This window comes from Babylonia areolata, chromosome 21, assembly GCF_041734735.1.
Source record: "Babylonia areolata isolate BAREFJ2019XMU chromosome 21, ASM4173473v1, whole genome shotgun sequence".
NCBI classification, from domain to species: domain Eukaryota; kingdom Metazoa; phylum Mollusca; class Gastropoda; order Neogastropoda; family Buccinidae; genus Babylonia; species Babylonia areolata.
The window spans coordinates 20045662-20060070 of NC_134896.1; the positions used below are offsets into that span (position 1 = coordinate 20045662).

A 14409-nucleotide genomic window follows, 5' to 3' on the forward strand; every position below is an offset into this window, starting at 1 on the left:
GGACTATTCAGCCAGGACAGCTTTATGCCCTTGAAAAAAAAAAAGTGGAAACAACTAGCGCTCTCTTCCAACAAATCACAATAAAGTATTTATAAAATGAAAAGGTCTGAAAATGTCTTCAAAAGTCCGTCAAAATACGCATATTCTCTCTGTCAAACGTTGAAGGCTTACTCGTATCTTGAAAACTTCTTAAACAGCCCATTAAAATGCGCGCATTCTCTCCGTCAAACGCTTAAGATTTTGAAAAATTGTGTTCACTGAAGACAGACTTCCTGGGGGAAAAAAAAACAACAACCTTAAACCATCGGTCTGAGTGAAAATCGTATGTATAGTAGCCTATTGCCTGTTTAAAACTTCGATATATAACCAGGACAATTCACACAATCAGACAATGTTGTGAATTAACTAATGGAATAGTTATGAACCTGCGTGCATTAGCGAGGACAATATTTCTGTGCAGCATACAAGTAATTATGCTGGATTATCCAACATTGACAATGCGGTGTACGGGGAAAGTGAAGTGGTGTGAAGATTGACGCATCCCCAAACATTCATCATGTTTTACATGATCCATGCATCATAATATCGCAGCTGTTGCTACTTGATCAGAAGTAGCAGATGTTGTTCTGAGTGTGTATGTATGAGTGTGTGTGTGTGAGTGAGTGAGTGTGTGAGTGATATAGTGTGTGTGCGTGCGTGCGTGCGTCACAGTGTGTGTGTGTGTGTGTGTGTGTGTGTGTGTGTGTGTGTGTAAAATGCGTGTGGGTGAAAGATAGATACACACACTGACAGATTGATAAGACATATAGAGCAAGAGAGAGTGACACTGAGAGAGAGACAGAGACAGAGACAGAGAAGAGAACGCGTGCGTGTGCGTGTGTTGAATGGTTTATCTTCCGTCCAATATCATCAGTGACGAAAACAGGTGTGTGAGACATTCAACTGATAGTGGGTCTGGTTTTGTTCAGTACTGAAGTAATCAGTGAAGTAAAGTATACTGGCGAATCACAGCGACTGAAGAATTCTATATTTTACTTCACAAGGAAAATATCTTTGACGCGGAAGCGAGGGTTTAATAAGCATTGTGTCCTGCTTGGCTGTGTAAGGTCTTGTAATGAGGCCACAGACGACGTGTCGACACAAGGGACAATAATTCACATAATTAAAACAATCATTTTCTACCCAAGGGCATATTTCTTTACTCATACATGATGAACGCTTCAAAGATAAGCACATCGTTTGTGAAAGATATTTTGCTGTGTTGGCGGATTAACAACTTGGTCAGTCCATAAGCACGTCAGAAACGTACGTGCGGCAATATGATTGTTCGTGAAAAGTACCATTTCAGGTTATCTTTATAGGTATCATTTGTCAAGTTGATATCCCTCGTCAGTCAAAATCTGTCAGAATTAGGTATACTCTCAGTTAAATGGCCAGTCAGTGCAGGTTTGTATAAGTGCATACCGTTTTTAATCTGCCGTTCGTTTGAGACATGGGCAGATTTCAGCATTTACAAACTAACGATAACATTGAACTTCAAACTACACACGTCAACGCTTCCCCTCAGTGTCGTCACGTGGTCACAGCGGGAGTTAACGACCTTATTAAGTTAACCGCCACCTTTACATAAACGTGGGTACTGTGTGACACGGACACGACCTTGCCTTGGTCAGCTCGGCTTTTCAAGATACGGTGAATGATTCGGATCAATCCGCGGAATCCTTTTCTCTGCTAAACTACCAATCCGGCCTGTGTTGTGAATACAGACCTGGGCAAGATAACACTGAGAATCAATAGTATATAGTAATAAATCAAACTCTGGACATTGAGACAGTTTTAAAAAGATTCTTTAATTGCGGCGCTCCGCGCTTTTATAACGAAACTCAAGTGACCTCACAAGGGAGACAAAAAGATGCGAGGGGTTGGGGTTCGGGGGTTGGAAGAAGATGAAACGCACAGACAGGTCACTCACATGTGAATCCATTGTTTTCTCGGCACTGGCTGGCAGTCGAGTAGAACTTTAGACGGCTAGGTCTACATCATTTGAAAAAAAAAAGCAAAAAAGCAGATACATTGAATCTTATGATAGAGGACAGTGGTTGGAATAAATCAGTGGTTGGCTGGGTGCAGTTCATCAATCAAGATCGATCTTGCACTAAGTTTGCGATGCATTCGCAGGTTGAAGGTATGACCAAGAGATGTGAGCTCACAGCTTGATTTTAAGAGGTGGTCTGCATCACTCTGTCACCCAAAATTGCTTGTTCTTTTCGCTGACAACCGAAGCATAAGAAAGGGGATGTCAGTGTAGCCTACAGTACATACTTAAGTTCGTGCTGAGTGAATCGGGACTATGTTGAGAGTGGACGGCAGCTGAACACGGAAAGTTTCTACTTCAAGATAGTGGGGACAGACGCACATTACTTTAGTCATGGTGAGAGCAGAAGGTGATGATTAATCAATGCCTTTGCTGACGGGTCGTCGTTTGTTATTTCCAGGTGGAGGTTAAAAAAAAATGATACCCCCCCACCCCCGCCCCATCCCTCTTTAAAAAAAACAACAACAAAAAAACCCCAACACCAAACAAACAAAAAAGCCCAACAAAAAAAGCCCCAGAAGGTATATAAATCGGCGTAACCCATAAACAGGCACACACATTAATTTTATCTCTTACACACAAACACACACACACTACACACACACTTGACCAAGTGAACCAAGGGGCTTAATAGGAAGTCAATCTGATCTGGCAAATCGTATAAATTGCTTCCCTTGATTCAGTGAGTGAGAGAGAGAGAGAGTGTGTGTGTGTGTGTGTGTGTGTGTGTGTGTGCGCGCGCGCGCGCGCGCGCGTTTTTTTTTTTTTTTTTACGTTTAGAAAATGTCAGCCAGTGTCACTGTCAGCCAGTATCAGTAACATTGTCAAAAGTTTTTTGTTGTTGTTGTTTTCAGTTTGCCTACACACAATGAATTCTTGGTGGTCGCGCAACGGACAAAATAACAGTAATGTTTCCGAACAGCCTCGTATTTTGACCGAGATGGAAGCCCCACCCTTCCCCCACCCTCTAAAAAACAACCCATACGATCATTTGCTGCTTTTAAATAAATCATTTTTTTGCTGCTTTAAAAAAAAAAAAAAAAAATTTCGGTCCGTGGCCGGCTCCTACCCAGAGTTGAGTGTGCTCAGGTGGGCTTAAATGGGGAGACTGGGACCACACAGTCGAGTGTTGCTCTAATTACCTGACCAACACGCAAGTGTCTGTATCTCTCGGGCCTGGTTAACGTCGGGAGATCATTATGGCAGGAAGCTTTGAGTACAGACTTGTCACGCAGTCCCAAACCAAAATGGACCTCCACAGCAACATCATCCTCCTCCTCCTTCATCATCATCAATATAAACAAAACAGTCTCAAAGTCTCGGTGGCCTTTCATGCCCTGTTCTCATGGTGACCTCAGTTTCGATGCCCCTCAAATTCCCGGTGCTTGGGGTGAGTCCTGTCAATGTCTTCAGTGTCGGCAGATTCATGGGGGGCTGTTGTTTGAGGGACCGACGTGGTGGCGGTCTCCACTCTGGGAGGGGCGCTCACTCAGTCTGGCTCCGCGGCTAAGCCAGTTATTGTCTTTAGTAGGGGGGCTTAGTAGGTGGTGTCCTAAGTACGTTAAATCAGAACAGGTACCACTGAACACCACTGACCGAACAGTGACTCAGCAGCAGTGCAGGGTCTCCTCTGGTGTGTGGCCTCCCGGCGACCTAACATCGCGGATGGTTCCATGCGGACTGCCGACTGACGCTGGAAGTTCCAGCAGGCTGTGACGGACGAACCCGGGTGTGGCCGCCGTGTATGGAGGAATCAGTCGTGGGCGGCATGGGAGTAACGTACGCGGCCACTGAAACAGTGCAGATGATGGGGCAGAAAAAGACAGAAAAAAACAAACAAAAAACAAAAAAAAAATTTTTTTCAGAAGATGAATTCAGATGAACCGTTTCAACAAGACGAAAGCAATGATATTAACATCGTGTTGCTACACTGACTCGGCGGAGACCTGTCTAAAATGTATTTGCTAATCAACTTGATTATCTTACTTTATTTGCATTGTAATAACTTGATGAATAATACGTTTTCTTTTTCAGTCACAAATGCATCACTTCAATTTAAAATAGTAACCACAAGCAAACAGTTCGTCGTAAATATCACATGATTTTGACAGTCACACACAGACACACTCTGACATAGAGGAAGTGCCGGCCACTGAGTGTGTGTGTGTGTCAGTGTGTGTGTGTGTGTGCGTGTTGTGTGTGTGAGCGTGTGTGTGTGAGTGCAGACGGTGTGTGTGTGTGTACTGTGTGTGTGTGTGTGTGTGTGCGCGCGGTTTATTTTGCGTAAACCGTTCAAGTAACGAAATCAGGGAAACACCAAAGGTCGATAGCTATCAAGTTGAACATGTAAGTGTTCCCGTCCTGCTACGGCTATTAAATACACATAAATCAATACATTTTGATACAAATTGTGGTATCGAGTCAAAAAAAAAAAAAAGAAAAAAAAAAGCACCGACTCAAGTGGTGTAAAAGATCGTGTATCTATTGAAAAAAAAAAAAAAAAAAAAAAAAAATGGAGATGCGGGGTATCGATCCCCGTACCTCTCACATGCTAAGCGAGCGCTCTACCACTTGAGCTACATCCCCTTCCGTTATTCCGGTGAAAAATAATCGCTGTAGCGCTAGCGTTTGCGTTGAACTTCACGATTTTGCGAAACTCTTCGCCTCTACAGAAATCTGAATATTCTTCATCAATACAAAAATCTGACATTCAAGAGACTGACGGACGTCCTACAGGAGAGGATTTAAACAGCAAAGGCCTGTAAATGGCCAAACGATCGTGCCACGTTGACAAGGTGAAGGTTGTAGTCACCGAAGTGTGTGCTCAGTTCGAGTTGATATCACGGTGGGGATGTAGCTCAAGTGGTAGAGCGCTCGCTTAGCATGTGAGAGGTACGGGGATCGATACCCCGCATCTCCAGAATTTTTTTTTTTTGTATGCGCGCGCGCGCGCTTGTGTGTGTGTGTGGGTTGGGGGCTGTGTTGCAGGCGAACGGTATAACCAAACGATATTGGAAAAACAGGTAGATAAAACTCCTAGGCTCACTGAGTCCCGCTGAGAAGAGTACATCAACTGAAACAAAAACGAAAAAAGAATTTATGTATTAGAAAAGGAAGAAAAATAAAATAAAATAAAGAAATGGAAAAAAAAAAAGAAATGAAAAAAAAAAAAAAAAAAAAAAAAAGAAAGAAAAAGAGAGGGGAGAAGTGGTTCTGGAAATGCATCAGTTTTGCACATTCAAAATACATATATTAACCGAATTGAGAACGATATCACAAAATAACAAAAACAAAACAAAAAACAACAACCCCCGCCCCAAAAACAAAAAACAAAACCCAAAATGAAAACGACCCAACAACAACAAATTCTGTGGAGTTCGAAATCTGCTGGCACCACGAAACATTTATCGAAACAAAAGAAAACGCAAACAGCCGTCAAATGTCTGCAGTCTTCTCTGGTCATTGAAGATGACTGACGATTGTCGGCAACAGTCACCGACGTCTTCACAAACAACGCCTACACAGTCATGAGGGGATGTAGCTCAAGTGGTAGAGCGCTCGCTTAGCATGTGAGAGGTACGGGGATCGATACCCCGCATCTCCATTTTTTTTTTTTTTTTTTTTTTTTTTGCTGTCATGTCACAGTAACAGAATAATATAGGAAATTGTTTTGGAATTGAACTCCCCTGTCTTTAAAAAGAAAATACAAAGACTCTGAAAGTTATATTCCTAAATAAATATAAAAAGCAGTGAATTAAAGGATAAATTGGATCTGAACAATCTGTGTGTCACAGTGTGTGTGTGTGTGTGTGTGTGTGTGTGAGTGTGTACGATTTTATAACTATTTCACAAATGTTAAAATGAATGCAGAAATGCCGAATATTTTAATTCTAAAAATATTTGAAAGAACGATATCACAAAAAGAAAACAAAACATAACATAGAAACAATTTGTTTTTTAAAACAATGAAATTTTTATAAACTTAACTTCAGTCAAACTCGTTTTCTACTTGCATTACTGTAGTAAAGCATCTATCTATATCGATGTAAGAATGCTAAAACGCAAACCGGACAGACGGTGAACAAGTCTTCTCTGGTCAAGGTGAAGGTTGTAGATAGTCACCGACGTCTTTGCACACAACGCCTACACAGCAAGTAGGGGATGTAGCTCAAGTGGTAGAGCGCTCGCTTAGCATGTGAGAGGTACGGGGATCGATACCCCGCATCTCCAGTTTTTTGTGTGGGTTTAAGTGGGTTTTTTTTCAATGCTGTGTTGTCGAGCGGTAACCGAACATGACACAGAATAAAACAAGGGGTGGTAAACGTTTGCCAGTGTCCTGAAAAAACACTGAACAACAAAACAAACAAACTGAGCAAATAAACGAATGTAGGCCTACATAATACAAATACGCTATAATTCAAAATAGCATAGAAAGAGGGAGGGAGTTGGGAAATATGGGGTATCTGAAAAGTCGAAGGGTTTATTCCGTTTACAGGCGTATGTATGTAAGGAGAATGTCCGAGTTATCTCAGTGTTTGACGGGCTGAAGACGACTCAGTGTAGCTTGCTCCAATCATAACTTAGAAAAATATTGTTACCAGATCAAACAATAATTCTAAAAATGTTAAAGTGAATGTAGAAATTCTTCTTCTTTTTTTTTATTTTTTTTTTTTTACTTTCAAATCACTCGGATGTCATAAAGAACGATGTCAGAAAGAAAAATAAGATTTGCACAAAACTCACTGAGATTCCATTTCCGCTGGCATTACTATGAAAGAGACAACACAAACAGTTTCAGTTTCAGTAGCTCAAGGAGGCGTCACTGCGTTCGGACAAATCCATATACGCTACACCACATCTGCCAAGCAGATGCCTGACCAACAGCGTAACCCAACGCGCTTAGTCAGGCCTTGGGGGAAAAAAAAGGTGAATAAATGATAGATAAGCTTACACAAATAAATAAATAAATAATAACTATAATGTAAAAAAAAGAAAAAAAAAAGAAAAGAAAAAAAAAAGAAGATAAATAAGCAAATAGATGTAAAACATGAAGACACACATTCACATATACACCCACACATGCATAACAGATATGCACCGAACATGCAGTTTCACAGATATGAAAGCACAGTCAAATACATATAAACGTACATGAGCTCCAACACACACACACACACACCACACACATTACCCTGCACCTCCTCTACCCCCCTCCTCCACACGCTCATTTCTAGTCTACGTATCACAGCTTCCACGGCACACACACACACAGATGAACACTTACTTGTACGAGCGCACACACATGTGCCCATATCTCCACACACATATGTACAAAGATATATATATATCTATATATATATATATACGTTCCAATATCCTGTTGCTCCCACAGTGTAGGCATGCATACACTCACATACCTCATCCTCTACCCCACCTCCCCCCGCACTCCCACCTCCCCCACACAAACAGCCAAACGGTAACTGTATGATATTGGAAGAAATTAAATGGGGATAAACCGGCTTCACGCGTGAAATTTAAAAAGAAAAAAAAAGAAAAAAAAAAGGTGGGAAGGGAATGGGGATCTGTGTCTAAATGTATATGAGACAGTGATCTGAATGGTAACACTTGCAAAGTTTAGCCTCTATTCGCTGTTTTGTTGCCAGTTTTATGACATGATATAAAAATTTATGTAGAAATAACTCAGTTTTACAGAACTCGTTCGCTAGAAAAAAAACTGGAGTAATTTGCCCATGATAAAACGAACTTGATTAGAATCCGTGGGACGTTCCGGTTCTCTAAAAGTGAAAGTTGTGAGTTCGTCGATTGCACTTATGTTCATGCTTCACAGTGGGTCTGGGGAAAATGGCAGGAAAAAAAGTAATGTGTGTGCTGTTCGAAATTCAAAGGCAAAAAGGTGACATAGAAATGAATACCAGCCACAAACTGATTGCAAAGTGCTTGGTGAGCTCAGAATTACTTCGTGACCAGAAAAGGACCACAGCTCTTAACCACCATGCATGACCTCTTCTCTTCTTTCGACAAGGGCGCTCAAACAGACCTGGCTATACTGGATTTCAGCAAGGCCTTTGACACCGTGCCACACAAGAAACTGCTCCGTAAGCAGTGTGCCACTATGGTGTCAGAGGCCCTATACATCGCTGGATCCAGAATTTCCTTACAAATCGCATCATGAAGGTTGTCTTGGATGGTGAGGAATCACGAGAAGTTGCAGTTGACATTGGCGTCCCGCAATGCACAGTGCTCGGCCCACTGCTGTTCTTAATTCACATAAACGACCTGCCAGTAGCAATTCAATCCCAACTGCGCCTTTTCGCATATGACTGCTGACTGTGCCGCCAGATATGGACCTTCACTGATCATCTTGCTCTCCAGGAAGGCCTGAAACAACTTGAAAAGTGGGCAAAAGACTGGGGCATGCGGTTTAATGCAAAGAAGTGTTATATCATCACGATCAAGAAGAAGACTGACTCTTTCTATAATCTCTGTGGAGAAATACTACAGCAAGTCAGTACAAACCCCCATCTTGGAGTGATTATATTGGACGACCTACAGTGACACTCTAACGTTGCTAGGACCACCAAAAAAGCTAATTCCACCCTCGGCATTTTGCGACAAAACTTGTGAGACTGCCCTCAAGCCTGTAGTAAGACCACATATACAGCACTCTTACGATCCATCCTCGAGTATGCGGCAATAGTATGGGACCCCTTCCACCAAGGCGGTGTAGACAAGATTAAACGAATACAACACCGATCAGCCTGTTTCATCAAAGTAGACTACAAAAGTAAAGAACCTGGCTGTGTCTCAACTACGCTGAAGGATCTACAACTTCCTAGCCTGCAAGAGAGATGACAAGACCTCTGTCTCTCTTTCCTAAAATGGGTGGTTGAGGGGTTGGTGCCGGCTATATCATCTGACAAGTTCATCAAAGAACAATAAAGAAACAGACATCACATCCAGCGTAGACGCTTTGCTGACTTTGTCTCTAGCAATATTGTGGAGAAGTCAGTCAAAAAGAACAACAGAACACTACAAGTTCCACAAACAAGAACAGAACAATCTAAGAACTCGTTCTTTATTAGAACAGCTGTAGACTGGTACAATCTGAATGACAATCGTAGCAGCAGCATGCGCACTGTTTAGAAGCTATACAGCCAACCCCCCCCCCCCCCTCTCCCCCCCCATCAAAGTCAAAAGTCAACCAGGCGATGATATTCCTTCAATTTTTATGACCAAGGTCTTCAAAACAATCATGGTATGTGACATTTTGAATCATGTATCTATTTTTTTATGTTTAAAAAAATTACCTGTTTCAGTTCAACAACCAAGTCTAAGAATGTTTTGGGACGAATGTTGTTTTAAAGGAAATGGGAGTTGTAAACAGTACTGATTGTGATTTTTGTTTTGAAGTTAAAGACAGTGTTGAACATATATTCTGGCGATGCCATTACGTGAAACGCCTTTGCATAGGTCTAGAAGAACTATTAAAAATAAACTGTACAGTGTGTGAGAATTTGAAATTCAATGAATGTATAATACTGTTTGGTTTCCATGCTGATATGATGACAGACTCAGCGCTTGATTTATTAATACTCCTGGTGAAGATATATATATATATATATATATATATATATATATATATATAAATGTAAGTTAGATAAATGCCTTCGAAATATTCACGCTTTTGAACATTACATTGTTTCAAGACACAAAATTGAAGAATATAACGCTAAGATCGCATGTGAAACACACAGCTTCAAAATAAAATGGTTGCCATACTTACCTTTAATTAGAAACAGCATATAAAAACAATATTTCAAACCATGTATGGAAATAAAATACAACTAAGTTAGATGTTGAAAAAAGGGTGCAAGCTGATATGTAGGGATATGGATATCTATTACTATATTTGAAGACTTATTAAAATGACTTATTCAACCATTCTCAGTTGTTTTGCTTAGAATGTTATATATGTATGTCACTTATGTGTTTTTTGTGTGTGTGTTTTTTTCAATGTTGTTGTGCGTTTTTTTTCCTACTGGTACCATGTTTTTGTCAAATTTGTCTTTTCTCTTTTCCCAAAATATGTATTTATTCATTTATGTAATCGTGTCAATTGTCCATGTGTTATAAAAATGGGAAAAAAGGTGTCGACAAATTGTGTAACACGGTCATATTATCATCTGTGTATGATGATTTTTTAAAAGCTTTCTTCATGGGAATTTTTTTCCCCCTTACAGATGTGACCAAATATTGCAACTGTTTATGAACATATTCTGTCCACAGTTTGTTGTCGTTGTTGATCAAATAATGAAATATATAACTGCTACAGTAATAATGAGTGATTGTGACTGTTAGTGTTAGTGCTCATTGTTGATGAAGTCAACTTTCAATTAAGGTCAAGGCTGTGTATCATTTCATGGTCAAGGTTTTAAAATCATTTTATCACACCTTTGTGAGTTTGTCTGCAAACTGTTCATCAACATTTTTTTTTCTGTTCACAACTAATTTGGTCAGTTTTGTATCCCTCTTTCACCTTAAAACAACAACAACAACAAAACAAACAAAAAACCCACCAGATCTTGGAAATCTAGGCCATATCCTCAGAAAAACAAAGTATTGACTTTATCATGTTTCATTTTGTTCACAATAGTTTTGATATAGAATAAAAAGAACATAGTCAGTACTTTAAAATTGGGTGTCACTAAGTGGAGATTGTAAGTATGGAATTTTTTTAAGCAATTAAAACCAATAGCTTTAAATATCAGGTTAGTCTTTTCAGTGTTGGTAAATATATCAATGTATGGGCAAATTTACTGTACATTATAAGATATTTCTAAACAAAGGATGGATATATGCACTGGTGCCAGCATCTGTTGTGATTAATTTTGAGGAAATCCCTCATCACCTGACAGATGTGGTGTTGTACTTATGGGTAACATCATATCATCATATCGACTAAATTCTCTGTGAACATAATAGGAACAAAGACATGCTGAGTGCAACAATCATCATGTCACTTTCATGAAAATGCCTCATAGTACACTCTTCCATATGCTATGAGCGTGACAGCATGATAAAATTGAAAATGGTTTTGATGTTGCTCATGGAGAAAATAGTTCCTCTGATATAATGTTGATTTACTTGCAATATATACATCACATGTATACAAGAGATAATTTGATTTCAATGGCCAAAGCTTATACCCACTGTTTGTTCATGATACATGTACTGATCATTTTTAATGGTGCATTCAAATGAGAAGACTCAAGAAACTGTAGTGATTTCTCTCTCTCTCTCTTTCTCTATGAGGGAGAAAGGTGGGGGGAGGTGCAGTGTGGTTCAAACCAGTTAAATTCACTGCAGGTAAGTTTTGATTTTTCTTTCTGACCTTGGAAAGCAGATATATATCACACACACACACACACACACACACACACACACACACACACACACACATGCACAACATCCAAAACTAAATGGATCTCACATCATAAATAACTCAAATTATTTAGACAATTGTTTATTCTTTAGCATTTAGGCTTGAATGAATGGGGAAAAAAAAATCTTATCAAAGTGATTTTCTTCATGTCTGTGTTTCTGACTCAGACTTGTCTACCCTGCAATTTTTAACAGTCCAAATTTGATTGCACAGATCTGACAAGCAATAAACAAAACACACACACACACACACATATATATATATATATATATATACAGGTGGGGGAAGAAAAAAAAAGGGAGGTGGGGCATACAATTAAATGTAAATAAAGCAAATATTGACACAATGAATTTACAGCACTACCATGCAGTTTCTAAAAACATGGCATCAAAGAGAAGGTATGTGTGTGTCAATCCTTTGGCCAGTTGTAAAATATAAGGAACTTACAGGTTTCCATAAAAGAAATACAGATTTTAAGCTGGTGAAAGTACAGACAAATGCATTTTGGACACAAGTCAGCTGATTGTGTGTACCAGACTGGCGTGTCTGATTGTATGGGAATCAAGAGAAGACTTATCAATGCATGTTACTTGTAATAATGTATGAGTGAGTACTGTATGCACACATGCATGGTGTGCTACACAATATGAAATCAGTCTTTACTTGCAGTTAATCATCAATGCAACTGTGATGAAACACACTTGAATCAGCCTTGATTATTGTGCTTTTTAATCAAATTCCATGCACAACTCCACCACTCTTCTCCCTATGAATTTGTATGCTAAACTTCACCATGCTCCTCCCTACAGATTTCCATGCTCAACTACACCACTTTCATCCCCACAATAAATATTGTTGAAATGTGCGGGTGGTTGATGTCGCTGTGACAGCTGAAATGTCACTGTGTCAGCAGAAACTGACTTGACTTCGCCTTCTTGTTTTTGGCTCCGGAACAATTGAACATTTTTGCACAACGAACAATTTCAGCTTTCGTGCCACTTATCAGCTGTCCGTTCTTATTTCATTTTATTTTTTAAAAATAATACTCTTTCAGTTCTTTAACTTTAATGGAAACAAACCCACTTTCAGTTTCAGCGAACGGAGTTGCCATGTTGCCTTTTCTGAAACGTCCCAGAAGTGAAGGGGCTGAACTCTTCACTGACTACCGGTTTCCTGACAAACAAGGCCCCATCATATTTTCTGATTTTGTTGTTTTAAGTAGAAATACCTTAGTTTTATACGCAGAACGATTTCACACTTTAAAAAACTGCATAATGTTAAACTTAATTCAGTCTAGTTCCATTTCTGCTAATATTTTTTTGTGAAAAATAAAAGTGATCGAAACAAGAGAAAGTACAGATGACGAATGTGCGCAGTCTTCTCTAGTCAAGGTGAAGGCTGTCAGCAACAGACACCGACCTCTTTACAAACTACGCCTCAACAGTAACAAGGGGATGTAGCTCAAGTGGTAGAGCGCTCGCTTAGCATGTGAGAGGTACGGGGATCGATACCCCGCATCTCCAGTTGTTTTTTCTTCTTCTTCTTTATTTTTTTATTTTATTTTATTTATTTATTTTTAAAGCTCTGCTGTCGAACGGTAACTGAACGATTCTGTTTAACAGAATTGGAGGCAAATTCCTCCGTCCTGAAAAATAATTATACAGAAGACGTTGTAAATCATACTTATATAAGAAAAAAAAAGAAAAAAAAAGAAGGGGTGGGTGGGGTTTATCTGTACTTATGTATTATACATATGTACCGAGGATAAAGTGGTCTGTTTTGTAACACTGGCAAAGATAAGCGTATTTCTATTCCTATCGGGACTTTAAAAAAAAAAAAAATTCAAGGCGAAATTATGGTTTTACAAAAGAAGAAGAAGAAACAAGAAAAAAAAAAAAAAAAAAAAAGGAGAGAAAAATTGAATGCAGAAATATCTCACTTTTATTCGCTCAAAACGTATTTAAAATAACGAGAAAAACAACAAACATAGCGTTTAAAAATCAATTTCAATCCATTTCCTCTTCTACTGCCATTGCTACAAAACGTTCAGCAAAAAAGGAAAAAACACAAACAGCCGATGAATGTTCACAGTCTTTCTCCGTGCACCAGGAGCCTACGGCCAAACATTCCCTTTACCGTAACTGAAAAGCTCAAGAAGCAGAGCAAAACGTTATTTCAAAAGAGTATTGCCCTGTTACCAAAGGCCTGTATTGTTTGGGGAAAAAACAACAACAACAAAAACCAAACAAACAAGAAAACCTACATCGACATTGTCCGAATTGGTACTGGTACACATCAATACTTCGTGAAGAATTATAGTAAGGGAGACTAGTTCGTAAGCATTTTTGGACAAATGAGTATATCATGAATTGTCTCCCATTAATCAATTCAGGTGGTTCGTTGCGTCGATGCGAAAGACCGAGTTTCTCTTTTCATTGCCAAAATAAAGAAATGAACACCGTAGCTCCACATCTCAGCATTTATAGTCCATGTGATTTGATTCGCAGCTCCAGCATTATCCACGTGAATGCCGTGGCAGGAAACCAAACGACCGATCCAGGAGGGTTTGACTCACACTCACACTGTGTGTGTGTGTGTGTGTGTGTGTGTGTGTGTGTGTGTGTGTGTGCGCGCGCGCGCGGAAGATGAGGTTCGAGAAAGTTACTCTGTGTGTGTGTGTGTGTGTGTGTGTGTGTGTGTGTGTGTGTGTGTGTGTGTGTGTGTGTGTGTCAGTGCGCGCGCTTGCGTGCGTTGTTTTGGAGTTATTACAGTTGTGGAAATAACATTGCAAAAACAAAAATAGTTCTTGGGGAGGTCACAGTGGAACGCAGGGGTAGGGTTGGTGTGGGAT

At 39.7% G+C, this 14409-nt stretch overlaps 5 non-coding genes across 5 annotated transcripts; 4 read left to right on the forward strand and 1 right to left on the reverse strand.

Annotated features, from left to right (window-relative positions):
* Positions 1–4608: 4608 nt before the first annotated feature.
* Trnaa-agc (transfer RNA alanine (anticodon AGC)) lies at positions 4609–4681 on the reverse strand. The gene has a single exon. It is a non-coding gene; the product is annotated as a tRNA-Ala (tRNA).
* A 261-nt stretch (positions 4682–4942) lies between these two features.
* Trnaa-agc (transfer RNA alanine (anticodon AGC)) lies at positions 4943–5015 on the forward strand. The gene has a single exon. It is a non-coding gene; the product is annotated as a tRNA-Ala (tRNA).
* A 611-nt stretch (positions 5016–5626) lies between these two features.
* On the forward strand, positions 5627–5699 carry Trnaa-agc (transfer RNA alanine (anticodon AGC)). The gene has a single exon. It is a non-coding gene; the product is annotated as a tRNA-Ala (tRNA).
* Positions 5700–6252: 553 nt separating this feature from the next.
* Trnaa-agc (transfer RNA alanine (anticodon AGC)) lies at positions 6253–6325 on the forward strand. The gene has a single exon. It is a non-coding gene; the product is annotated as a tRNA-Ala (tRNA).
* Positions 6326–13008: 6683 nt separating this feature from the next.
* On the forward strand, positions 13009–13081 carry Trnaa-agc (transfer RNA alanine (anticodon AGC)). The gene has a single exon. It is a non-coding gene; the product is annotated as a tRNA-Ala (tRNA).
* Positions 13082–14409: the final 1328 nt, after the last annotated feature.